Consider the following 27,280-nt stretch of genomic DNA (forward strand, 5'->3'; position numbering starts at 1 on the left):
AAGACGATGTGGTCTTATTTTTAAACCTGTTTCACGTTTCATTGGCTCTAGCTGAAGTTCCCTGACTTCTACCTGTTTCTGGTTTACATTAGTGAGAAGAGTACCGACCCCTTTGAGCTCCCTCTGTACCTCATAAAGTCCCATTTTCTGTCGAGAGAGGTGCCAGAAAGCATCAGCTGGGGTGGTGCTGGTCATAACCAAGCTGCATCTGACACTGTGTAGTAAAGTTTGGGCAAAGCTTTTCAGCTAGTTTATTCTCAAATTCTACAGCTTTCTCAACTATAAACCTGCCCATTGATTACTGAGATAGAATTTCCTGATGAAGAGCAGCAACAAGACAGTAATTAGCCTTCTAAAAAGCGTAAGTAGTGGTGCAGATTCTGCCACCTTTGTGTCAAGCACTGTGAAGATCACAGTGCACAGCACAAAGTTAAGTGGAACCCAGTGCTGTTTGTCCTCTTAGGAGCTGCAGAAGTTGAAAGAACGTAGAAGTAGCTGCCTTAAGCATGAGTATATCTTTTTGAGTGCTGTTTAATTGAAGCTGTTTAGCATAAAACTTTTAGTTTAATATGAAATCTTGGAGGCAGGATTTGGCTTAGTTCAATCAAGGCTATGGGATACAAGAGGGAGTTACAGGAAAAGCGCTTTCATGACACTTCCATCTATACGGTTTGGGGTTGTTCTCTGCACTTCTAATGAAATCTCTAGAGTCTGTATTTTGTGTTTCATCCTCTTAGATTCTGGGGAAAAAATTCTAACCAAAACAGCTGTGAATCATGTTTGCCCCTTTCCTGGAAACTTATCTAGTATCTTGCTTTTGGCAAAATGTGTAACAATTCATACTGGTACTGTGTGACAGGTTTGGGCTATTTCTGTCTGTGTCAGTAGTCACATCTGTGCTGCATGGTGGACTAAATATAGATATCTAGTATTAATAAAGAATTAGGTAATTACATGCCATTTATCTTGGAGAATGTTAGGATCTAGGCTGGTCATGGTGATTAATAGATGTCATTTGCAACAATAATCTCCTAAATACAGTCCTGTTTGTCACATAATTATTGTGTTGTGCTGTAGTATCACTCACCAAGATTCATCACAATGTAGTGATTTCCACACACACACATGCACACACCCCTCCCCAGCCCACCTGTACTTTTAATACTCTACCTCCAGCTTTATCCGCTGGGATGTTGCTGAAACTCATATACAGGGTCCATACTTTTTTTTATCTGCTGTGAACCTGAGCAGTTTTCCATAGGGAAAGAGCGAAGAAGAAAGATTACTGCAGGAACAAAAATATAACAACGTGGAGATCCTGCATAGGATTTTGGTTATTAATTTATAACTCAGCTGTACAGATTTATTTCAGGGTGAAGTTTGGCAACTTATCTTTCAGTCTTAGAATGTGATCTCATAGGTGGGTTCAGTAATGCAAAGTGCTGATTAGCTGCTGAGTAGCCAAACAAGAAACCACCAGTTTGTCGAGTTTGAGTGGCACCCTATAGTAATAGTGTATTTTGGCTTGTATAAATATGCTGGGACCTGAATTTTATACAGTAAAAAGGTCAAGAAGAATAACCTTGTGCCAGGGTTTCCCTGCTTCTTGAGACCACGTAGCAGGCTGGACACACCACAGTACAGGCTGCACAGTAAAATCTGCCTGCAGAGCCTGTCTGACAAAGCAATACAAAGGTCTGAGCTTGCAGACACCATTCATGATCAGTTCAGCATGTGAAACAAACAATTTTTCTTAATCAAGTGCAAAAGTTTTTCCTTTATAATGTAACTGAATCCAAGTGCTGTAAATCCTTCTAAAATCTTGCATAATTATATAGCTGCTGCACTGAGGACTTTCAGTACGTATATATTACTTGCACCAAAGCTGTTTACCAAATGCTAAAGTTCAGGTGACCAAAGCACCCACAAAAACTAAATACATTCGGATATCTAGAAGAAAACGCACGTGGTAAGGACCTGTGATACCTTATTCAGTGAAATGACATCAGCGCCTGCCTTATGTAGTTGGGCAAGAGAGATACCCTGCTCTAAGCTATCTTTGTGGCAGAGGTATGAGTATACAGGTGACTACAGTCTCCCCAAAACTGAATTTATCAATGTGTTTTGTCTCTCAGTCCTGCTGCTGCATTGCAAATGGAAATGATTCCATTTCTAGATATTACTGGAATTATTCTCCTGAGTGAAGCTTTGTGAGCTGGGCTCCTTGTATCTCCAAGGAGCAAGTAAGTGGGAAGTTAGTTGTGCTTAAACAGCTGACCCACTCACATGTGTGATGACCAGCAAAAGTCTCTAAATTAGGAATAAAAAAATCTGTCACTCAGGGAGAAATCCTCAGCAGACAAAATTGCTGCTTGTTAAGAGGCGCAATATTAGCATATGTGGAGAAGAAAATGCTCCTTCCAGGTATACATCTTAAATGTAAAGATGAGAAGAAAACTTGTCTTTTGTTTTCATATGAGAATTTAGCAGAAAGAACAGATAATATTTTGTCATTTACCAAAAAATCTTTTTCCTCTTGTTTCTACCTCCTTCTTTTTGGTATTTTTAAAGTGATATTATGAGGCTCTTTAAACCAGTTTCATTACCGTTAATTCACCCTCTCCTCAGGCAGCTGCAGCTTTATGTACCAAATTTTTATTATACCCAGAAGCTTTCTGCCTGCTAATAAATAATGGTGGTAAATTTTTATATGAAATAAATGTGGTTTCTCATTGCAGCAGAAAGGAAAATAAGTCTTTTTTTCTCCCCTCTACATGCATCTTTAAATTATAGAAATTAAATAGTGTGAAAACAGCATTAATTTTAAAGACGCGTGGCCAGGTTAAAAAAAAAATAAAGTTCTTTGACTTATGCCATTAATGATAACTTAGATCATCATTACACAAAAGATGTTTGGAATCTTGTAAACAGGTTTTTTAAATCATTTTTAATACAGTCTGTGAAGAGTGCTCAGCTGTGCTTTCTGTTCTCGTTTCTGCAGCGAGTTCCCATGAGCAGTATCAGCCTTTGCAGTGCCCCTGAACAGTCCTGAAGCAATGTGTGTGGCCACGGCAGGAGGCTTACCTTTATCTGGGGGGGGGGGGGGGGGGGGTGGAAGGGGAGGGGGCATTAAGGTGAGAGGAACAAGAAGAGTGTGACCTGAGGCTGATAATTTGAACTTTCTAAGAGCCTACCTGGGTTTTGAGGATGCATCCCTGCACTGGCCCCAGGGCAGCCTTTGTGCTGGTGGGATGTTAAGACCTGCTCATCTATTTCACTGATTTGCCAAATTATTTTGAGACTTACTAATAACAATGTGTCTGGGATGAGAGCTGTGGTCCAGCTTCTTACATTGTTGCTGAACCACTTCTCCCCAACATGAACCATCACTCATCTAAATACTAACCTGCCTGTGTTTGCCTGGGGGTCTCCTTGTTTTCAAAAACTTGCAAGAACCACAAGAGAGCTACTCTAATGTGCCATGTTTTGAAATCCAGAATCATTTTACTTGGCTTGAATAAATTTACAGTTATAAGGGGAGACATTTCTTTTGGCTGAAGAACATCCTTGAGAATTTCAGCGTAAGGCTGCTTTTCTTGAAGAAATTGAGTTAGAGAGGCTCATAATTGGGAAGGGATAGCTATTTAAATAGTCAATATAAATGGAACATAATTAACATTACCTTAATCCCTCTCCCATGGTTCTTAAATCCACGCATGGGAACCTCAAATTGAGGTTGCATGTCCAAATGTATCTTAATTAAGTCCTAATTAATTTAACTACTTAAACAGTTAATCCTTTCTCTCTTAAAAGGAGATTTCACACTGTGGAAAGAGTAAAATTCATCTGTCCACTTCATGTCCACCGCGCTTCCTGACAGCAGTGCTGTAACAGTGGGTGATCCCATCCAGCAGCAGGGTGGGGAGGTGAAGGAGCCACCCGTGGTGCCCGCAGGCCATGAGGGGCTGTGGCTGTACCTACAGCACTCACCTCGGTTCTGCGTGGGCCTGTTGCAGCACTGTGTGTCCGTCTGCTGCCATGGCCCAGTGCGCTCATCTGGCTGGGTGGGGATTTTTAGGCACAAATAGCAGAAGAAAAAGGCGATGCTCCAGACCTGTCCCTAAGTCCAGGAGGGGCAGCGGAGCCCCGTCCCCACACCTCAGGGCGGTACGGCCACCCCAGGGCAGGAGGGTGGGCTCCCAGCTGCTGGAGCAGGGCTGGCAGCACACGCTGACTCTGGCTGCAGAGGTTCCCTTCACGTGTCTTTGAACATGCAAAGCTTTAACTCTCAATTTTTCTATTATTCTAGGATTAGGCCAAAGTGTTATTAAATTTCTTGTAGTGATTAAAAGGGGAATTGAAATTACAAGATAAAATCTGAAGTATTCAGAAAGGGAAATTTTCCTTCTTTATTCTTCACATCCAGTTAAAATGTTTCAAGCTGTTGCTCACTCCTATTTCTTTTAGAGAGGAAGAACTTGCACAGACAAATCAGGCTTCCCCAGGTAGATCCTAGACCAGAAGTTCCCATCATCACTCAGGTGTTGGGTCTTGGTTATCTCTTCCCTTTCATGGTGGTCCCATGGCACCTGATGTCAGAGCCCAGAGCAAAAGGGAAAGGCCAAAGGGCTCATCAGCCCAAGCAGCTCTCCAGTTAATCCTGGGATGAGCTTACCCATGATGGCATGTCCATCTAAACCTGCTTCTTGTGCCTCTTGCTCTGTTACAGTTTTGCTCATACTGACTAGATTAGACCTGCTCAGCATATGTTGATGACATTTCAGGGAAAATACTCTAATTTAATCCTGGTCATGTATGGAGTGGTTTTATAATTTCCTTTTTCTTTTTTTTTTTTAAACTGTTCTTAGCAGTGCTCTCCTATCTCTGTTTCATACTCATTTGTGGACTACTGTGTGACTTCTTAAAACAGACTGGAAGAATGAGAATTATGAAATCTAATACAGTAAAATGGTTTCACGGCTTCTTTGAAATCAAGTCACTGGTAAGAGCTGAAGCGCACATGTGAGCAGCATTTGCTCTGACTGGTTTCCAAACTTTACTCATATTGCCAGCCATTTCCCAGTCCTCATGGGCACTGTATCTCCTCATCCTGGTTGCGCATCTGTGTTGCTAAATGAAAGTAATCAGAGTCAACATGAAAATTTAATAAACTGCATTCTGGCATTGGTCATGTTCTCAACTGTGTATTTGTTTTCTGCCTGCAGAAGTCCTCAGACGTTGTCAACCAGAGCAGCTCCAGTGTTTACAAGCACTGGTGTTTATTAGCCTCAAATCACTCTCTGTTGGTGGTATTCTGAAAACAGACCAGATGTCTGAATTTACTAGTATTTTTAGGGGGCTGATCAAAGCCAGGCCCCAGCCTGGGAAGCTGTAAACCTCATTGCCTTCCTCTTCCAGTCTGAAAATTGGTATGTTTCAGAAGCAGAAAGATCCTTAGACAAATTAGTGGGATTTAAAGGATCAAACTTTAGCATGGTGAAGCTTTAAGTAATTATGTATTTTGAGATCACGGCGACTCATGGAGTGTGTAGTTGGTTACAGCTCCATGCTAGGCAGGGTGTGTCTTACAGTGTTGAGCCTTGTGGCTGTCTGTGTTGCCCTTCCAGGAGAAGCAGAATAAAGACAAAAATGGGAGCAAGTTTTGTGCTTGTGCACCTTTTGCTACAGGAACAAAGTTTTGAGGTTTCCCAGCACCACTAGCTGGGCCAAGTTCTGGAAATTATTAAGCAATTGTCTGTTTCCTGAAACCTTCCTATCTTGTCTGCTGGGATTTCAGCTCCCTGCCTGTTCGCTTTGCTGGCTGGCTGGTAACTGCTTGTGGGGTTTGGCTCCCATGTGGGAGGTTAGGGAGGTCTAGCTCAGTTGCCCCTGCTTTGGCATATGGTGCTGGTATATTGACCGTAGCAAAGTGATCTCTCACCATATGTGTAGCGGGCTTGGGTTTTAGCTCCTATTTTATGGGGTTGCTTACTGCTTGGTACCCATGTATCTGGTCTTTTGTTGTCTGTATGTCTGTGTCGTGTGTCCATGTCCGTTCACACCCCCCACCCCAATTTTTATGCTTCTTAGTGGGACATAGAAACCCATGTGAAAAATCTTTACAACCTTACACTGTGCATGTATTTCTGTCTGCTCACTAAGATAGGCACAAGTGGCTAAGGGTACTTCCAGAAGGGATCTCCTCACTGTGTTGAACCACTCAATGGGTACCTGTAGAGTTTCAGCAGACCACTGCAGGCTGCAGAGCAAAGGGATGGGGACCTGAACTCCTGACTGAGAGGAAAGGCTTAGCTGGAAGATGTTTGCTTGCCCGAGTGCTACCTCTTAATGAAGAGTGTCGCCTCTTAATGAAAAGAAATCACTTTTTATTAATTCTTAGTAAAACTCCCATGTCATTCCTAGGGGATGTGTTTTAAATGGTTTTCTACTAATTCTCTGAACACTTAAAACTGGATCAAAACGCTCCAGTGAGATTTTCTCTGCCCCCATATAAAATCTGAAGCTGCCTGCTGTACCCATGGCCATGGATTAACGGGGCTTTGCAGAGCAGCCTGGTGCCTGCTTGCCATCCTCGGGAGGAGTGGGTGTGTGATGGTGCTCTGGATCGCTTCCTCTCTGTAGAGTGGCTCAGAGCCGATTAAAAGAGGAAACAGGCTGCCCTCAGCCTGGAGGGTGCTCATGCTGCTCTTTGGAGATAGGAGCACAAGGGAGGGTGAGGGGCGAAGAGCATCTGGGATGACGGGGAGGGATTAGCGGCCAAGCAAGTTGACTGAAACAGCTGCTCTTGGGAGTGTCACCATAGGCTAGGTATGGCCCTGGCGAAAGGACAAAAGGATTCCTTGTAGGGAAATAAAATCTCTGTTGGGTATCTTGAAACAAATTATTGCTTTCACGTGAGAGTCTTACTAACGCCAAAAAAACTAGTGTGTTGGATGGGTTTTCCTTATTTTTTTAATTAACATTAGGAACTGGCATTTATTTGGATGAAGAGTTTCAGTGACCGAATGCCCTCAGTCCTGGGCAGTGGTGTGTACGTATAAAAGCAAGATTTATAGCTGTCTGCATTCAAAATGCTCAAGTACAACATTAAAGATGTGGCTGAAGAATTTGAATGAATATATAGGTACTAGAGTAGCTCTATTTCTGAGTCCGGAAGAGTAATGCAGGCTGTGCTTGTAGAGGGACTAGTGGCAGAAGGGTGTTCTAGGCACTCTCCATTTATGTTGGTGTTCTAAAGACCCACTTCTTGTTTGGCTTCTTGGCAAACCAGAAATTAGGATGCTAATGTTTTGGGGTTTTTTTTATGAACAAGAAGTCCAGGCACTATTGGTTGCCTCCATACCTTGCCTGAGATCAGAGTCACTTAAATGCTTGAGGTGTAGGTGCTGCCCTCTAATAACGTACCTACAGAAATATAACCCGTGCCCACTGCCAGCTCTCTGTTCCTGGAGCTGTAACCGAGGTCTGATGCTGTCAGCTCCCCCACAGTTGCATACTGTGTATTTCAGCAGAAAGTCTTCTTACATCAGCAAATGCATTTCGTAAATTTTTTCACGTCCTATTGACAAATCTGGATCTGTATTGGAACAGTATTTTTTGAGCAGTTTCTTCTGTGCAAATAGAGTTTAATTGGTACTTATGTTCTGCTTAATTATGCTTCACATTTTTGGAGCAATCTGCTCAACTTAAAACACCAGTTCTGTGAAATGGAAAGAAGTAATCTTTTGGGTAATACTGGCTCATCTGGATGGGATCTGTAGCGTGCTTATTTAATAGCAGTGTTTCACTCCTCAACTCTGCCTGGACCAAAACAATTTGTACTTTTTCTAGTCTTTGCACAGGTGAATTGCCATAGCATGGTGGTGCTATTATATGAGGAAAATTGCTCCCAAATTCACTCCTGCTGGGGATGCTAGCATTGCTTTATAGTTATATGACAAATTCTGTTTTACATACTGCTGTTTCCAAACAGGATTAAGTGCGTGTTAATAACCAAACCAAATACTTTTTTCTTTTTCCTTTTTTTTTAATAAATGTAAGCAAACCCACACATGTTTTCAGCTTTGGAAAATAAATATTTCTGTTTTAAAAACAAAAACCAAGCAAAGCTTAGTTTTAAAAAACAAACAAACTGGTTGTAAGAAATTGAAACTTAAAGCCAAGTAGAAATAATGATTAATTTTTTTTTAAGGATCTTTAATGCGAAAATTCCGTTGTGCAGAATTCCAGTGTAGGTACCTGGCTATGAGCATACATACATTACAGCTCTCCTCATTGACTATGTAGTTTCCCAGTAATGAAGTAAAAAATTATGGAACTGGGTAAGTTAACAGAGAAAAAGCTGCAAAGAGCCACTGTGCTGTAAATACCCTGAGACAAACTGACCACAAACATGGTACAGGTGGAGATGGCTTCTGGCTGTATTACAATGAGATGTGAACATTTGTGAGAAATGAAGTTTGAAAGATTTTTCCAAAATGAAGTTTTCTAAATCATGGTCAAGACTTCCCTTTTGTGGAAAATAAGTTTGGGGTGTTTTTAATTTACTTTCCCAATCTGGAACATCACCTTTGGAAGAGTGACATCTCCCACAAAACACTCTGAATTCCAAAGAGCTTCAGTGCTCTGTTTGGGAGCTCAGCCCAAGCTGCTCACACACCCAAGGATGGCTCAGACACTGGGACCTCCTGCCCCTCCTGGCACGCTCATGGCCATGGGGCACCACCGGGAAGCACCTGCCCGCAGCAGCATCTGGCCCTTGGGCAGTGACAGCCCCAGCACGGTGGGGCTGTCCTCTCTGGGAGGCTGCTGCCATGCTCTTTCACATCTGTGGCTGCATTTAGATACTCCCACCAGCAGCCTGCAGCGACTGAGCTCTGGCATGCCTTTGGGATGGCACAGCAAGGCTGTTGATGAGGAGATAATGCACACACATGCACATATGCACACATGTTCTCTCTCTCTCCAGGTGAAAAGTCCCAGTCCAGAATAAAGAAATCTCAGGAGAAGCTGCAGCTTTGTGATCCCCTGCAATCATGACCTTAAACACTGTGTGTGTGATTGAGAGTGTCCATTATAAGGGTTTTACAGCATTTAAATTGTGTTTGTCCTTGCAGTGTTGTCTATTCACCTTCGTCTTCTGAATGTCTGTTTAGTTCTTGTGTCAGTTCTGCAGCCAGTGCTGTATGTAATCCCATCTGTTCAAAAAAGGTGCCTCTGAGGGGGAAAACAACTTAGTTTTTACACTGTAGTTAAAACCTGCCTGAATGCACAAATATAAAATTCTATTTTTTCCATAATAACCCAAGGATAACATGTCCTTGAATTAGGCACTGGACTAATTACTATTTCTGATTGTTTGATTCCCCCACATTATATATTCATTGATTATTATTCCTTTAAAAGCCTTTTTCTAACTCAAAGCTAGAGCAAACCAATGTTCATGGAAATCAGTGCAGTAATAAATCAGGGACTTTAAGTGTCTGATTTGCTTTCAATGAGGGAAAAAAAACATTGGCAGCAATAATTCTTCTCAGAAAGAATAAGTCCATTGTCTTGGCTCATCAGAGGTTTTTTGATGAATAACCCATTCCAAAAAAGAAAAAAAATTAAGTTCGGTTACCTCATTTATAATTCAGAAGGCTCCTATGACTGTTTCATTTATTAAGTACCCTCTGAAGGGTTTCTGATATTTCTTCTGAAAAAGCATCCCAGCTTGATGGCTTGACATATTCTCATGGTTTTTCTTTTCCCTTGCTGCTTTGGAATTGAAGTCTTGCCTTGGTCCTGGCTCACCCTGCATTTCCCAGGGTGGGGGAACCCGTTTAAGACCAGTGTCATGGTGCCAATTTTTTGAGGAGATTGCTGCCTCCATATCCTTTATCTGCCTTCTCTGCACCTTACATGTCTGGGAGACTTCCAAAATTTATTTATTTTTTTCTAAGTATTAATTACTGATCTAAGCTTTAGTCTAGTAAAAGTATAGCAATATGTTTAAGCTATTAGATTAATGCTCTGAGTAGCTGTGGTAAGAATTTTCTACTGGGCTAGCTACCCATTAATAAGAAATGGATCTTCTGCAAAACTGCTATCTGTCAGGATGTGGGGCTTTGTGCCCCTCGCTGGAGGCTGGGGCTGCCTCCCTGCTGCTGCCCGTCATGTCTCCAGCTATTAAACTCTCAGGGGAAAGGGACATTTCATTACAGTTAGCCAGATAGGAATTTTTCAGGAAATAGGATTTGCGTGAACATTTTTCCATTTTCTTCACCTCTACTCAGGACCAATTTAAAAAAAAAAAAAAAGCCCAAACAAATTATGACCTTTAATAGCAGATTGCTTCCTTTACCCAGGGAGGACTGCAGACTCTCAGAGTAACCTCAGCTCTGTCTTAGGCTCACTGTGAGACTGAGCAAATCTTCTGAGAGAGGGGCAGCTGTAAACCAAATGCTCATGAGTCAGAGCTGCCCAGGCATGCCACAGCCTTGGCACACAGGCAGAACTCTTCTGCTCCCCTCTGAACACACATTCTTGACAGCTAAAAGGGAAAGAATACTCTTTATGCTTTGTTTCCTGCTGAGAAGACATAAACTTTTGGTGTAGGAAGTCTCTACTATGTATTCGTGCAATGGTGGGGCCCTGACTTCAGGATCACCAATTTAACTGATAGAGACCAGGATCAAGTTAAGCTCCGGGAGGGGAATTATCCTCTGTGAGCTCAGCTGGGTGGTGTAAAGGTCTGAGCCATGAACATTATTGTTCCCTGTGATGCTGCTCAGTGCTATCCAGGTTACATTTTATTGCAGCAAGTAAGCTTGTTATGTTATGTTATACTTGTGCATATTAAGAAAGTACATAGGCTCAAAATTTACCGGAGAGATGTGTATGTCAGGAACAAAGACATCAGCTCTGGACTGGGACACTGAGTTCAGATTGCCAGAGACTGGGACAGGGCTCTCGGGAGTGTCACTCTGTGTTCAACTTGTTCTTATTTTCTTCCCTGCGTTAGATGGATTTTTTGGTCTGACCCAAGACAGCCATTCCTGAATAATGCTGAAAGGCTATTCCCGTGGCACACGGTGCTAGGCTCTGATGTGCCAAGAACTGCAGCTTTTTGGAATACTGATTTTTTTTTTTTTTTTTTTTTTTTTTTTTTGGTCTGCAGATAGGTCAGTACTTGGCTTTAGTTCTGCTGCTAGTTTGCACAGCAAAAGATTCTTGCTAGCTGGAGTTCAGCACCTGCCCCAGATCTAGAGAGAACCTGACTTTGCAGCGCAGAAACAACGCTGTAATATGAGCTCTCTTAGCCTGTGCAGGTGAAAGTCCCTGAAAAGGAGCAAGCCTAGTCACAGAATTAATGTGCCTCTCATGAATGCTCATCTCCTTTTTGGAAATCACCCTGGGTTGCTCAGCGTGATCTATGAAATACTGCAGACAACTCAGGACAAGTTAGTGGTGTTGCCTTTGGAAAGGTTAGTGACCACATTACGTGTGGGTTCATAGCTGTTCCCTGGGGCTCACTGTGCTTTTCTTGGGCTGATGCTGGTAAGGTAGACTAAATGCTTTCTACCCTCTGCTAGCTGGGTTTCTTCCCTGTTGTACTAGTCCTGAGTCTTGCTCTTTTTGGTGATTATGTTACCATAAAAGCCAGCAGAGGAACTCTCTAAGACTCGTTTTGGAGTTTTAGAAGGCAGGCGTTCTTTATTGCAGTGCTGGGTGCATAGGCAATCATTCCACCTAATGTGCATACACTGAAACAAAAGTTCATCCTTTATATACTTTAAAGATATGAATATTCATACATTTTCCAAGAAGTCTCCACCTTTCTGCCTGTTACATTTACATAATGCTGGTGTTGCAAAACTACACTATGCATGCGTGGGGGTCTTGGGTGGTCATTGGTGGTCGTTTGGGAAGTTAGCCCTCCTTTTTCCTTTTTATGGTCACGAGTCTTTTGAGAACAATTTCTTCTACTTTGGATGTTTCCCAACTCTGTTGTCCAGTCAAGCTGTTCTTTTTTATCTGCCTCGTTTGAGCATTTCTGCCAGGATGTATCTATTCTGAAGTTTAGCATATTTTCTCTGTGCATTTTAATCACTCAGGCCTTGTTAAATACAAAGTTAAACATTGTTTGGTAAAAGAATTTCTTAATATTTAAGGTATAATGGAACACTTCTCTCATCACTAATTGTTGCAGGCACCAACTGCTTGCAGACACCAGTTACACTTTTCCACATGGCTGATCCATGGCTCTTGTTGTTCATGGAGTGAAATATGACTGCTTCTCTGCTTGGGAAACCATGTGTCTGCTTTTCTGGATAAGGCAGTGGATGTATAAATGTGTTCATACAACACCAGCCTTATTAAACCTGATTTATTATACCAGTGCTAGAGTCAGAAGGAAGCTCAGCAGCATGTACTGCAGTAGCTCTGGGAATATGGCAAAAGAATATGGTGCACCTCCTTCAGATAAGTCACTGGTTTTTATGTTTATTTAATCAAATGCATGCTTGCTGTCAGTTCTTCCTGTTGGTCATCTTTTGGCCTCAGCACTGTGTTACTCTTGGCTGCATTCCTTAGATTGCTCTTTGAAGTATTTGGAGTGGTTTAGGAGCAAATACTGTACTTCAAGCACTGCCTGAATATCAAGACATGCAGTTTTTCTAGGTTGATAGTCTTTGCTGTAACTGGAGTGGAGCTTTGTCTTATGGGACAGCACAAAACAAAGACCCATTTGTAACAAGAGATATGCGTTAACCGAGTGCTAATGAAGTTGAGGGGACTTGCATGGAGCACTGGGAAAGCCTGTCTGGGTGTATAAGTGTGATTCCTGTTTTACTGATGAGGCTTTACAAATTGTCTTTACTCCTTCCTGTTCTGGTGAGGAGCTACTGAGGCATAATTCATTTCTATAGCAGGGCTGGAGAGAGATTCATAAGCAGTTGAATGCTGTGAAATAGCACTCGTGGTTGTAATGCATTATTGTGAGCAAATAACACTGCTGATGCTATTGATGATCATGCCTAGGAGGCTGAGAGAAGCTATCAGTGCTATCAAGCAAGACAGCTTTTAGGTTGCATTGCAATTTGTGTTAGACATTCCTCTTTTTGAATACCTGGGCCCTGCAGTCCAAGTCCTGCTAAGGATGTAAGAACTGATTTGCATAAACTGTTCATGTTTCCAGCAAAATACTGCAAGTTTTGCAAAACTCCCCTTTCAGGGGAACGGTGTATTCTAATGTTTGTTTCTTTGATTCCCCTAAAGGGAAATTACTTACTGTGAATTCTGCTGCAAGGCCGTTAATGTGCTGGGAGGTTTTTCTTGGGGGGCTTGAGGTTTCCTGCTGCAGGGCATCTGAGAAGGAGCAGAGTTGGGTTTTGAGGTTGGGTTTTTTTCAAGGAGGTGGGCAAAAAGCTTCATCATCTGTCTCCTTGCAGTCTTACAGTTTAATTGTAGACATGACTTATTAAGTACCACTTAGTGTTTGACAAAGATTGATTGTGGTGCTTGTCCTTGGATTAACTCTTCCGACAGGCTTTTTCAGTGCCTCTATGGATATAAAATTGCGTTTGAGACAGAGTAGAGAATCTTCTCTTCCATGAAGTTCATTACTGATGGTTGGGAAAAAATTGTACAAACTGAAGACTTGATTGCTGTTGGGGCAGCTAAGAATTTCCGGAAAACAGCAGAAGACACTGGAAAACACACAAGGAGTGTTGGTGGTAGTTTGGACAGAGCTCTGTGGAGTGCCTTTGCCCTAACTCCAGCCCGGCCCTGAGCTCTTGAGGTTGAGCACGATGTGGATGATTTGCAGCACTGTTTTTTCCAAAGTGCCGTGTGTGTGTGTGTGCTGCTCTGCACATGGCGTCTGTGCCCCTCGGCACACCCCAGCCTGGCCACCCGCCAGGAAGGGTGTTCAAGGAGATGTCCCAGGGTTTTACTGTGGGAATGAGCACATCTTGTAACTCATTAGACACTAGCAAGAATTCCAGACTACCACTGACCTAAGAGACTGCAAGCTGTATACCCATCTATTGCACTGAGATTGTCTATACTTGGGGGAGATAGCCTTTAATACCCCACCAAAACACACCAAATAGAATTACTCTCAGAAGGTGACTGTATGTCAGCCTGAGCTGTCTCTTGTGCAGAGATGCTTGAAGTTGAATTGAAGAAGTGATGCTGAATGTATTCACAATTTCATATTGAGTATTTACATATTTACAGAGTAAAACAGAAAGTACTGCCAGCTTCCATGGCGTGTAAAATGTACGTATTGCATAAAATACATATGTTTGACAAACCATACAAAAATTATTCAACTATATAAAAAGTTAGTATGAAAATATTTTTAATTTTCTGTTTCTGTTCAGTTGGGAATTGGTGTGTTACCAAATGGCATTTCAATATATGTTTCACTGCTAAGTGATGTACTGTTTCTTACAAAACACAAAAATAATCAAGAGTATGCTTCTCACTTTCCAGGGTAGCGTAACATGAAGCTTTATTTGTGGTGTAAATTGCTGTGTTGTGACAACGTAAGGAAATGTGACTTTTTAAACAGTAAGCACTAATGCTGAGAAATGGAATGTGCTCATACTGTGCTACTCACAAGATCACTCAAAAGTGAGTAAGATTCAAGTGCACAAAAAAAAAAACCTGTTCATCCTGAGAGGCTCTTTGTACAAGTCAGGAGGAGGGGTGGGGCAGAGGGGTCTGGTTTAAGCAGGGGGCCGCATCCAGCTCAACATTACCAGTCAGTGGTGCCTTCAGCAGACGTGCAGGCAGTGCTGCTCAGCTCTGGAGAGAAAGAAGGGGTTTCCCTCTCTGAGGTGTAGGAGCTGGAGCAGCTCTGCCTGGGAGCCTTTACAGCTTCCAGTGCTGCAGCAAGCATGCAGGTTGCCCTTCACCACCACTAGGCAGGTACGGAGATCTTTATTGTTTATTTTTTTTCCCCTCAACTACTCAGAGAAGCAGCAGATCACATGATTTGAGGAAGTTTTTCAGTTGATCTAAATAAAGCATACCAAGGGCAAAGACACTCCTGTTGTAGGCTTTTAATTGCCACCTCCGTAACAGGTGTGATGCAACTGCAGGACAGTAGTTTTTCCACAAAAATAATATTATAATGTTTTTAATGTAATATTTTTTCATAAAATATTTCTAATGCTAATATTTTTCCACAAAAAAAAAAAAGTTTATGAAGCAAATTTATTTCTCCCTGAAGGTAGGGAGGTTGTGTTGGGGCTCCTGTAACTGAGAAAACATCAGAGCTGTCTGAAAACAATCCTGGAGCTAAGGACCCCTCCCCTCAGTGTGTTTGGCAGTGAGGGATTTGTACATAAAGCCCTTTTATATCTATTCTATTGAGTTCCTTTAATTTTATTAAACAAACAGCTAGTGTGGTTTAGAGTCTAAAAAACCCCTGCCTCCTGATTGTGAAAGCCCTCTTGATAAACGAGGAGACCTAGGCAGACGTACCCCTGGCCAGGTCGATGTCCCGTCCCTACAGCACTAGTACTCTGGTACTTACTTTCCTCAAAGTAAGACAAAAAGATCTTTTTACCTTGTATCAGCACTCTGCTCTACAACAGGATTAGTTTTTGCGTTGAAGTGTTGAAGTAAATACTAGCTGCCATGTTTATTTTCTCAGGTAATAGGAACAAAGTCAAACACTAACGTTGGTGTGCATAATGGCTTCCCAGCCAGCACACTTAGAAGGACATAAAATCCACCGTTGTTCAGATAGTTTCTGAACTTTCAGAGGATTGTGCATAGGCACAAATGAAAAATGCTGCCATGCAGATGTTAGAGTAGAAATCTAAGCATCTTATTAGCATGCCACGGCTGAAATAGGTTTATGTGGCTGCAAATTCAATCTTTTGTCTATTTTTCTATTGCTGCTTCCCACATCTTATTTTGGTACCTGCAAGGTTTGTGTTTGGATTTCTTTCATCTGTTTTTTAGGCTGTGGAGGAAAGAAAATATTTTAAGTCAAATTACGTTGAAAAATGCAACTGGTTTTATATGGTTTAAGTAGAGTTCTGTTGCAGCTCACCCTGGTCAGGTACAGGTAGGCAGGCCCATGTCATGCACACAGCCCTGATGGTTTGGCTATGGCATTACCTGCTGTTTGTAGACAAACAACTAGCATGTTAGAAATAATCCTCAGAAAGGATGAACTGAGCTTCTGCCAATTTCCTTTCCTTTTCTTTGATCCATAGTTGCTCAGAAATTGCTCTATTTTACTGCCCAGAGAGTAATCTGTTAACCTGGGGGTTTTAGGGGAAAAAACCATAAAAATCCTAAGACTCCTCTTGGAAGAGATGACAAGTAATCTAGTCATCAGTAATTGCTTCTACATGTTCTAGGGAGAGGTTTTATAAGTGGTGGTAAAAATGTTGTAGTTTCTCCTATTTGTACTATTCAATATGCTAAGTAGACATAAGCATATGAATTTGAGATGATGAAGTAGTTTTCTGTTGAACTTATTGAAAAGTGCTATTTTTCAAAAAAGACCAATTCAGTGTTAAATAAAAATTAGAGACTGTGAACCAAAACCTCTTAGTTATAATTTGAATAATCTGGAAGGGAATTAATTTTCAGCTGAAGCCTTGAAGCTGACTCTCTGAAGTTTTTCATACAATGAAGAAGAACATATTGTTACAAGAAGCTTTTTTCTATTTTTCTTTTTTTAAGGGCTTTTTTTCTATCTCTGTAAAAAGGAAAACATTGTTTATATCCAGAAGGTATTATCTACAGTCTAAAGTTTTGATAACCCACAAGGTTACCCAATACAGAAAAATAGATCCTCTTCCTGGTTTTTGCAGCACATCTATTGTCTTCTTGCTATCTGTTAATCATCTCTGCATATCTTTTCAAGCCCCATATTTACAGTGGGACCTCTCCATGTACTCTGGCTCTTTTTATTAATTGATTTTGCCCTTACTAAATCAGGAGACTATTCTCATGCTTTGTCTAATGACTGCATTTACATTTCTTTGTTCTCATCAATGGAAATTAGTTTGCAGCTAGTGTTAACATGCAAATTTAGAACTATCCTTACTAGACTTGAAGTAGGAGATTTTTCTTCCTGTCCTCAGGTTACCCAGCAAAGTGGAATTTCCCTGACAGTGGGTGATTTCATGGCTAATGGTTCAACACCTTTTGCCTCAGCAGAGATCAGGGCCTCTTTAAGCAACCTGTTCATTCTCTTTATTTATTGCAAAGCCATCTTGGTGGATCAAGAAGGTTAAAAAGTAATGTGATTATACTGTATGTGGTACAGTGGAGTTCATTAAATTTTACTAATTGTTTTTATGTGCTTTCAGTAAAGCTCCTAGTGTGCACTGCTCTGTGTCTAGTATGTGTTGTGGTCTGTGTACATGATTTAAATCCATGGTTGTTGTAGGTTCTTTGCTCTTGAGGCCAGCTTCTCTTGGAAATATTCTTGATGTTTCAGTTCAAAAGGGGAAAGTGTGGAGGTATCTGTAGTCGCTAATCTATGAATGATATCTTTGTGTAAGTCAGTCATTCAGGATTCAGTTCTGCTATTGATATCCCATGTGATTGTCATCAGTATCACCATTGCTCTTGCACTGCAGCAGCCAACTGGAGCGTCCACTGTGGTTTTCTTGTGTGAGTCTTGGTTTTTATTTTAACTGTTCCTTCTTCAGGCTGATAAGAGTTGAGCCAGAGTTAGGGAGGCCAAGCACCATGACTCAGCAATGCTGTCTGACCGGGCATTTTGTCACTGTGTAGGTGATGCTGTTGGGAAGCCATGTTCTAATATCTACTTCTGCCAGTTTTGTCCGTAGCCAGATACTTTATTAAATTCTCCAGTGGAGAATAAATTCTCTCCATTCCTTCACCAGCTTTATATCCAATCCCAAAGATTTCTTAATTTCATCTAGTTATGGATCTGTCAAGAGGAAGCTGAAAGTAAAGTGAGAATAACGAAAGGAGGTTCAACCTTTCCAACAGCTTAGTGCTCTTGTAATGTGCGTGATGCCTGTAAGAGTCCCTCTCAAATGTGCCAGAAAGAAAATGCATACTCACTTATGAACATGTTTGTGGTTTTTTATTTAATGGGAAAGTATTGAGCATGAGGAGTATTTAAATGGCTTGAAAAAATTCATGGTGGAACTTCTCAGCCTTAAGATTTCAGGTACAGGCCCTGAGTTGGTCATAGCTTGCTCAGGGGCACCATGAGGGTTTGCAGAGGTGGGTGCTGCAGGATTGATTTAGCTGGAGAATGAGGTCTTGCCATTCTCTGTCTACCCAGAGAAAAGCAATGACTGGTGCAGCATGTGCAGTGTGAGTTTAGTCCTCATACACTGCTTTTCCTGTAACTCCCTCTACCGAGAAACATGCAGCAGTGAGAACTACTCAGTTTTGGTGCCTACTTGATCCTAGTGGCCATTGGGGACATAGAGATGCACCATCTGTGGGGTAAAATGCACTGGCTGGTGGGTGAGAGGGAACTGGGTGGGCTCACTGGCGCTTCCTGGGCAGCGGGAGGTGAGGTACTGCAGTGCCGTTGGTGTGGCGAGAGGAGGGTGTTTAGGAAAGTTTGGGCAGCTGGAGGCACAGACTGCATGGAAATGAAGGGAACAGATGCCAGATGGACTGAGCGCAGGAGCTGCCCAGGCTGGAGGTAGGGCCAGGGAGCCACAGGTAGTAATATTCGGACCAAAATTCTTGTGCGTATACACATCTTTAATTTTTTTTTTTTTTACTTTTAACCTAATTTGCTAATGAAATTTTCTCCCAGGGGACATGAGGATAGTACAAAATGACCATGTTGCAAGTGAAGTGACTGCAAAGAGCACCAGTTAGAGTCTTCCAGATCACCTGAGACTTCTTCACTCTTACTAATCTCTTTTTTAATTTCTACAGCTGTCAAAGAGCTAAGCTGTAGAGAGGAAGCAGAAGGCTGTGGGCCTCTCTTGTTGCCCCCCAGCAGACTTCAAAAATTGCATGGAAGTCCTCCTTATCCCTTATCAGAGTTACTAGGATGGCTGCTGCATTGCTGTCTTGCTGTATGTGTGGATGCTTGCATGGGTGCATGGCTGTGTGCATGCTTCCCTTCATGTGCTGCCCCTGGTTTCATGGTTGTACCAGGGACAGCAAGCTCTGGCTTCCTTTCCTGCCCCTTGGGGTAAGGGAAGGAGGCAATTCAGGGGAAAAAAAAAAAAGTAAAGTACACCTGGAAACAATCCTACAGTCACTGGGAAAGGGGACCCTATAGCACTTGCAGAACACATCCAATGTCACCTTAAAATTAACAAAAGACAAAGCTGTGTATGGTTGTCACATTGTTTTTGTTAAATTTTTTTCTTACTTTTTCCTAGACCCTGCCCGATGGTTTTACGTGTATCAGAGAGGTAAAATTTAAACCAGTTTGACTCTATCAGTCATATAATTTTTGTAGCAAAAGTTTTCTTAAGCTAGGAAACAGGTTCCCCTGGATGAGTTTATTCTCACTTTCCATGCTGTCAGCAAACAAAATTAAAGGTGCTTGAAAATTGCCCAGTTCCTGGGTAAGACTGCAGCGTGGGGAGCGGCTGAGTCGCCTCTGATGAAGGCAGTCCCAGCTTCTGTTCAACCTCCAGGTCCTTCTGTGTGCAGTGCCTTATCCCATAACGTGCTAAGTCAAGTACTTAGCAGTTCAGGTATCCTCCACGTAAAGATATGAGATGGTATTAGTGAGAATTTTCAAAAAATCACCAGAGGGAAGTGATTTTTCTAACCTCTCTAGTGAGAGTTTTTTGCAAATTCACCTTCCAGCAGCTGTCCCAGAAGCACATCTTCTGTGGCATCCCCATGGAAAAGCAGCAAAGCACCCAGCAAGCTTTCAGTGGTTTTCCACCTATTTTGATAAGTTGCTTCCCATACAAATGTTGCTACAGATAGGTGGGAATGTGCAAGGAAAATTGAAAAGAAAGTGCTGTCCCAGGTAAGGTCCAGTGCAGTGGAAGGACACCCTGCTGTCACTTACCCCGGGCACGGCCACAGCAAAGCTATTTCTAATGATGACTAGGCTTAACACAGTGTCTGAAGAAACATTTACAGTCAAATTTGATATAGCGTAGCTCATGTTCAAATTGTTGTACCTGGTCTTAGTTGTGTGCCAGAAACACATTTTGGAAGTACCCGTGGCCTCTGACTATTCCTGCAGCTCTTTTTCAGAGTATAACCTTGTTCTAGCTTCTCTGTGTACAACTGTGAAACTAATTAAAGGAGTGTAGAGGCAGATAAAAGTATTCATACATTTTGCGTACATCACTGCAAGGATTAGCCAAGATATCTTAAAATTCTGTTTTTTTAATTAAATCTCAGAATTTTATAAACTGTTTGGTTTTCATGTAGCTTTGCACTACATTTTGTGGTGTTGCAGGTTCACACAGGCAGAACAACCTCGCTAAGCTTGACCGTGTAATGAATTCGATGTTGCTGATTTAGTGGTGAAAATGGACCTGAAGGAGTCAAAAAATCATTTCAGGAAAAGGGATTGGATAAGGAGACATCGTTCCTTTTTTGGTTTATTGGCTGGAGAAAGTCCCTTTGGTTTGGAAATTGATCTCTCCAGCCAGGCAATAACATTAATAATAATAATAATTTATTAATAAAGGACTGTTCAATTTTAATTAGATGTGTTTAATATTTGATACATCAGTAGGTATCTTAGTGCCATTTTTTTATTGATGCTTGCTATGAGCAGATTTTACTTAACCCTTTTTGAGGACTCACAGATGTGCATATAGATGTGTTTAAGTTCTAGCTGAGCTGTCATTCTGCCATGCTAGCCTTGTTGATTTGCAAGTGTTTGCCAGATGGGGTCGCTTAAAGGCTAACACTTAGATTTTTTTTGTCTTGGTGGAAGCACATGGAACTGCACAGAAGTATTCTGCCTGTTCCAGACAGTGAAGCTGTACTTGGTAGCTGCCTTTGCCCCAGGGATCTGGAATCACAGATCTCCAAGGACTTCACAAAAGCAGCATTTCCTACAGCTCCTGCTTACGCTGACGGGAGGGAGCACTGAAGCCAGTGTGCGGGGTCTGCATCAGTAATACAGCTCTTGCCTGACACCCATCCCCATAACTTTCTGCCATAATGAGCATTTATGGACTCAGGCCTTTAGTTATTTCTCTTCATGAAATTTTCAAATATTTGCAAATGGTTTCCCACAGGCAGGATCTATTTCCTGCGAGATCTGCCCAAGCAAGTATTCTGTTTGGAGATTAATTTCAAAGATGTCATGGATAAACTAGAGTTAAATTTTTTTTCTTGAGGTCCTTGCTTCTAAAATATAGCTAATGTTTTTTTAATAAAAATAAGATGCAGTCTAATAATTCTTGCACATAATTTAATCCCGTTCTGCTGTATTTGTAAAATTACCCATTTCATCTAATGCTTGTCAGTTTTACAATTAACACTGGACACATTAGCTGTATTTTACATCTTGATTTTTTTCTTTAACAAAAAGTGAATTTATTATAAGCAAATTTTTCAAAATCCTCCCATTAGCCATGGAGCCTGGCGTCACACAGTTTCACCTCGCGGCCTTTGGGGACAGGGTCATTTCCATTTTTATTAAATCATCATTTACACCCTCCCTTTAAATTGTGTTTTAGGCCTTGGGTTGTCCTTGGCTAGCCCTAATGATGTAATGAGACACTGCTATTGCTCATTTGCCAGGCATATAGGTTGGAAATGGTCCAGTATTTTAGGTGGCCACTGTGGGAAAGGTGTTTGTTTCTTGTGTTTCACAGGGGAGTTTGGCCCAGTGAAACCAACCCTGTGCTTTTGTGCAAGGTGTTGCTTGTGTAGAGGCAGCTGCCAGCAAGAGGAAAGATGGGCAGGTTAATAAATTTGGGCCTGATGACTGTTCAAAACCAGAGCCAAGAAAGCAGCTGGTAAATGACACAAAATTGTTTCCTATTTTGTAGTACACAAATACAACTTTGGTACTGCCTGTGACCGATTTAATCTGTTCTGCTTATGAGGAAAGGATTGTTGGATCAGAAGAACATTGATTCGGCACTTTTGCATGGAAATGGGTCGCTAGAGCGAATGTTAGAAGATGTGCTGTCAGCTGAGGATTTTAGGACTCAACTTCTGTGCTGGCTATGGCACGTCACCTGCCCTCTGCTGCTAGTGCTGACAAGCTGACTGGGTCTTTACACGTTCAGGAACTGGGTTCCTCAGTTCCAGCTGTCTTGGACGTGCATTACATTACCTGTGCCTTTTTAAGATAAGCTGACAATGAAACAATGTTTTCTATAACATGGCAGATAAATGTGCTTGTGTCCAATGGAACAGAAGGATCTGGAAAAGTGAAATATTGGAGCAGGTTGTTTCCCTTCAAAATCAATAGATTTCTTGTCTTTACAATGGGTAAGGGAAGGAAGGACTGGGTCCCTCTGTCAGGTTCTGTGATGGAGGGCAGTAGTCAGCTGTGGTTAAAAATCTGTTTTCCTCAGTGATGAAACAATTTCATCCGTAGGCATGTAGATATACAAGACAGCTTTTACGTGAACAGGCTTAAATTACTCCAGTTTATCACTTGGAGAAATGCAAAATCTGTTCATCAAAGTTTACAGCAGTGAAACACAGGGCCATTTGCAGGCAGTCTAAGTATGGAAATCTTCAAAGTGTAAAGATAACAAAAGGTAAAATTAGAACAAATATGAAAGGATGTATAAAGCAAGCCTCGTTAAGTAATTTCCAAAGTGTATTCAGTTAAAATATTGATCCACTCTAATGAAAATTCATTCTCTGCTCTTGAGCAAGCAGTAGAGAAATGAAATACAATATCTTTCATTAGCAACAATCCATAAAATATGCATGTACATGCAAGCATGTCAGGATTATTTTTCTTTGTAAAGTGAAGCCACTATTTATTTTGTCTGACATTCAAAATGTGCTTATCCTGTGGGCTAAGCAAATAGAGATGATGTTTTGCACAAAAATGCAAAGTTAAGTAATTATTATAACCTGGACATACTTTGAAGTAAGATTACCACAGGCGCTTCTGCCAGACCCAGACTTCATACCCTGCTATTAAAGCAGCCATAAAAATATGGCCAGAGACAAATTCTAAATCAGAAAGTGCTACTTCCCATTCCTCCGGGTTTAAACACATTGCAAGAAAAACAGCTAAGCAATGCACAAGCATGTTCAGCACCAGCTAAATGGTGCAGGCGATCTTAAGCTTAGGACACAACTTGCTGCAGCTGTCTGGCATGGAAGGGATTAATCAAGGGATGATTTCATCAAGTGCTGGAGCTAAAAAAAAAAAAAAAATCATTTATCAGTACCTGCAAGCAGGAGAAACCTCCTGCTTTAGTTACTGAGTCCGCCTAACTGGTAAGCACAGATAACCCAACAAAAAAAGAAATCATGCTTTGCGATCCAGAATAATAACTTTGGATTTATTTGCTAAGGTTCAAGTTCTCACTAACCAGCTGTATGGTACCCAGACCCTGAGGCAAGTGTCTCCACCGAGCAGGACAGGGCCTAGTTCCAGCTCAAAGGAGATGCTGTCAGCAACAGCGGCTGGTGTCACCTGAGCTGGGGAGGTGACCACACACATCCCTTGCAGTGCCTGCTGTCAGTCCCTAGCTCTGTTTGTGCCCTAGCAAATTGAAAGAGAAGAAAATTAACTTAAAACCAGTGGCATATGCCTGTTGCCCATGCTCAAATCTCTCAGGGCGTTCAGCAACCTGTAAACAAGGCAAAACTGAGGAAGAACATGATATTAGATAAAATACCTTAACATCATGTTTTCCTAATAAAACTTTAAATTTGTGTGTGTATCTACGTACATACACTTTTGCTTGCACTCACCACCATAAAGTGAGTTTCAGTTTAATAAAATTGCAGTGTTTATAAATGCAAGGGCTCATATTTCATACAGTGGCATCCCTGAAGAGCTGGGAGGGACTGAGCCACTGTGATAATGAAAATGTAAATAAGAGGAAATACAATATACACGACAAAAGGCAAGGGCAGATGAGGAAGTAACAATCTTCTTTTTTGCCAGAGGTTACTGTGGTTAATTTATAGGGTGTCAGAGAATGGAAGAAAAAGATTTGAAAGAGCTGACCTAAGAGTAAACACTGAAAGGAAACAAATAATGACAAAAACATCTTTGTGGGGGATGGGGACTGTTGGAAACGATGGTTTTGCACAGAAGAGCAGTTTGTGTCCTTAGTTCCCTGGGTATAGGTGCCCCCCAGCTCAGCTCTGAGTTCTGTGCTGTGCCCACCGCAGACTTGCACCAGGAAGGGAGGAGGGATGAACAGAGGTGTTGCTGAAGGGAAATCTTTGAATATGGGATAACAACTGAGAAAAGTTTAAATGTAAATATCTGATTTAGGGAGGGAATGTTTGATCTGTGAGACCTATTAATGTGAAGTAGTTACTGCTAAACTAAGTTTTATCTTTTTAAAACAGGTATTATCATGAAACACCATGGAAAATAGCTCTTTGTTGGCAAGCAATAGACAAAATGATCTAATAAATCTTCCTTGTATTTATTTTCTGCAGTGAGACTTCAAGAAATGCCCAGGATTGCTCTGTTGCATCAGGGCATGTTCCACTGAAGGAACAATTTCTACCATTTTTAGAGTGTGTTTACTGGAAAATTGCTGGTCTGGTGTAATTTTGAGTGCCCCCTTGGACAGATCTAAAGCTTCGTATGTTTTTTTGCTAAGTTTCAAAATCTTTCCCTTGGGAAAAGAAGAGGTAGCAGATGAAAGGATTAACCCACAGGGAACCATCAGATCTTCTTCAGAGACAGAGATTAATGCTGGTTCTGGAATAGAGAATGGAAAGAAAAAATAGTGTCCCTTTGAAAGGGATGAATTTTTCATAATTTCCTTTCTGCAGTTTGTTATAAAGAGCCACATTTCTTAGCATGAGAAATAGAATCAAATCTACAACAATAATCTGGCTTATTTTTACCATAGAAATAACTGCCCTGTGGGACCAAAGCTCATGAACTGATTGTTGGAAAAAAACTATTCTTGCAGGACAAGTTGAAGATGAATTTCACTCTTTTGAAATAATGATTCACTGAGTGAGGCCAGTACTGTCAAAAGACAATATATCATTATTAAATTGCAGTATTCACCAAGTAGTATTTTATTCAAGAACATTTTAAAAAAATAATTTCAAGACCCTAATTTTGGGTCTGCTTATGTAAAGGACATCTGGATAAGCCAAAGAACTATGAGTTTTGAGCTGTAATTCTGCATATTTTTTTAAAGCTATTGTGGATCTATACAGCAAACTTTCTATGAGTGAGACCTTTTTCTTTATTCATTTTTTAGAATATTAACACAAAATCCCATAAGTGTTTTGGAAAACTGGTTGCTTAAGAAGGAGATGGGGAAAGTGTATGGCAAATAAAATACCCACAAAAATAGTCATATCAAAATGCTTTTGCAAAGAGTGTGACTTTGGTCAGCCAGGTCTTTCTTGCCTCTGTAGAAACCATTGTAGGAGTGTAAATTAAACTAAGTATGAGAGTAGTTCAGCAGGCTGACTTCCCTCAGTAGCCTGACCACTTACACGAGGTTGCATAGATTTATTTTTTTCCCTCTCTGTTGAATTTCGTTATAGGATATAAAGACTAGATGGCCAGTATTTTACACTTTTATTTTACATTGACTGAAGTTGTAAAGAACTGTAGAGTGACTCAATCAATAGGAAATGTCAGTGAAAAACTGGGCAGGTTTAACTGTTCTCAAAGCCTAACTTGCTTATATGCTGCACAGCACAAAATGTATGGCTTTCTGTGGAAAAACAAAATGACTGTCAAGGTCGTGTGTAAACTGGTTATTGCACTGGAGGACAGCAGGGAAATGCAGGAGAAGAGTCTGGGATTATGTGTATTTTGTAAAGGGTTTTAGGTAGCTTACAGTTAACCAAAGGTAAACAAAAAGGTGTTTCCTGTACAATGTATGGATTAGTGATGGGTCTCTCTAACCTGGCTCCCTTCTAAATGGATTTCCTCTCCTTTTCTCAATCACTCATCCTCCTTCCCTCATTTTAAGGAATTTCTTCCCCACTTTTTTCTCCTCCTACAGTTTCTTCTGCATTCCTTCATTTTGTGACATGTGTTTTCTTCCCCCTTATTTCACATTATCTGTTCTTTTCCTGTAGCAGACATCCTTTTCCATCTCCTTCTAACAGCAGCTATAATTTCTAGACTCTTCATTTTCCCTTTGTGTGGAGAAGGTGTCTCCTTCAGGCTTCTTCTGTCCACTTGCCAGTGTTCAGTAATTTTTTTTGTATCGTAAATGGTTGTGATACTGTACTTCTGTCCCATGCTATTACAGTCTCTTACCTTTATGCCCTTGCTGTGCAAGGGACCTTGAGCACAGTATTTATGCATGTATTTTCATTGCTCGAGCCCACAAATGCTGACTGAGAAGCTCCAGACACAGTGGATTAGGAGGATGACTAAATTCGCTAGTATTTCAAACTGATTTCTTAATACTGATATAATGAGCCAACGTTAATTAACCATTATCACTCACTGATGTGTGTCCTCCCTTAATAATGTTCATATATATATGTACAGAATTAATTAACTTACAAAAATACAGCTTTAGTCTGGTCTGTTCTTTTACTGAGCCGGTCTGCTATGAATTCATGCCTTTCATCTATTCAGAGTGACTCCATTTCCCTGCATGTTTCTTGTTTTTCAGTTGGAATTACTATATTATACTTGAGCCAAATAACCTAAAACACTTTTTCAGGGCATGAATTGTGCAGTTTTGATAATAAGGGGAGTTTTAGGCCAAGCAATTTCTGAATGTAGTTGGGATTTTCATGTCACCTGAAAGTTGCATCTGGTCCTTGAAGTTCAGAGGATCTCAAACTGACATACACTAAGCATCTGTATATATTTGGGCATTACCTACACTGCTGGGGAAATAGGTTTGACAGGTGAAAACATGCATCAGAAAAGAGGTGAGATTATGGTAATACAGGATGTGATACATCTCGAGTATTTTTGTTCCTCGTGGGAGAACATTCTCTTGAATAAAATGCACAGAAACATTTTTTCATTTATCTGTTTCCCCCAAAAGTCCATGCAAATGCAGGCTGGATTCATTCCAGATTCAGCAACCGTGGACATAATTTGAATTTCTCTTGGGATTAAAGTGACCTTTAATGTCTCTATAGCAAGATTTTTGGTTAGCACACAGAAGAGTTTCCCTCACTTGTTTACCCTCGGTATAATGTC

General features: G+C 41.1%; 1 protein-coding gene across 3 annotated transcripts in view; it reads left to right on the top strand.

The window, feature by feature from the left end:
• Positions 1-27,280, top strand: part of KCNIP1 (potassium voltage-gated channel interacting protein 1) — a 134,317-nt gene that overhangs the window by 84,080 nt on the left and 22,957 nt on the right. The gene's annotated exons all lie outside the window — the stretch shown is intronic.

The sequence above is a fragment of the Strix aluco genome, chromosome 13 (genome assembly GCF_031877795.1).
Source record: "Strix aluco isolate bStrAlu1 chromosome 13, bStrAlu1.hap1, whole genome shotgun sequence".
Classification (NCBI taxonomy): Eukaryota; Metazoa; Chordata; class Aves; order Strigiformes; family Strigidae; genus Strix; species Strix aluco.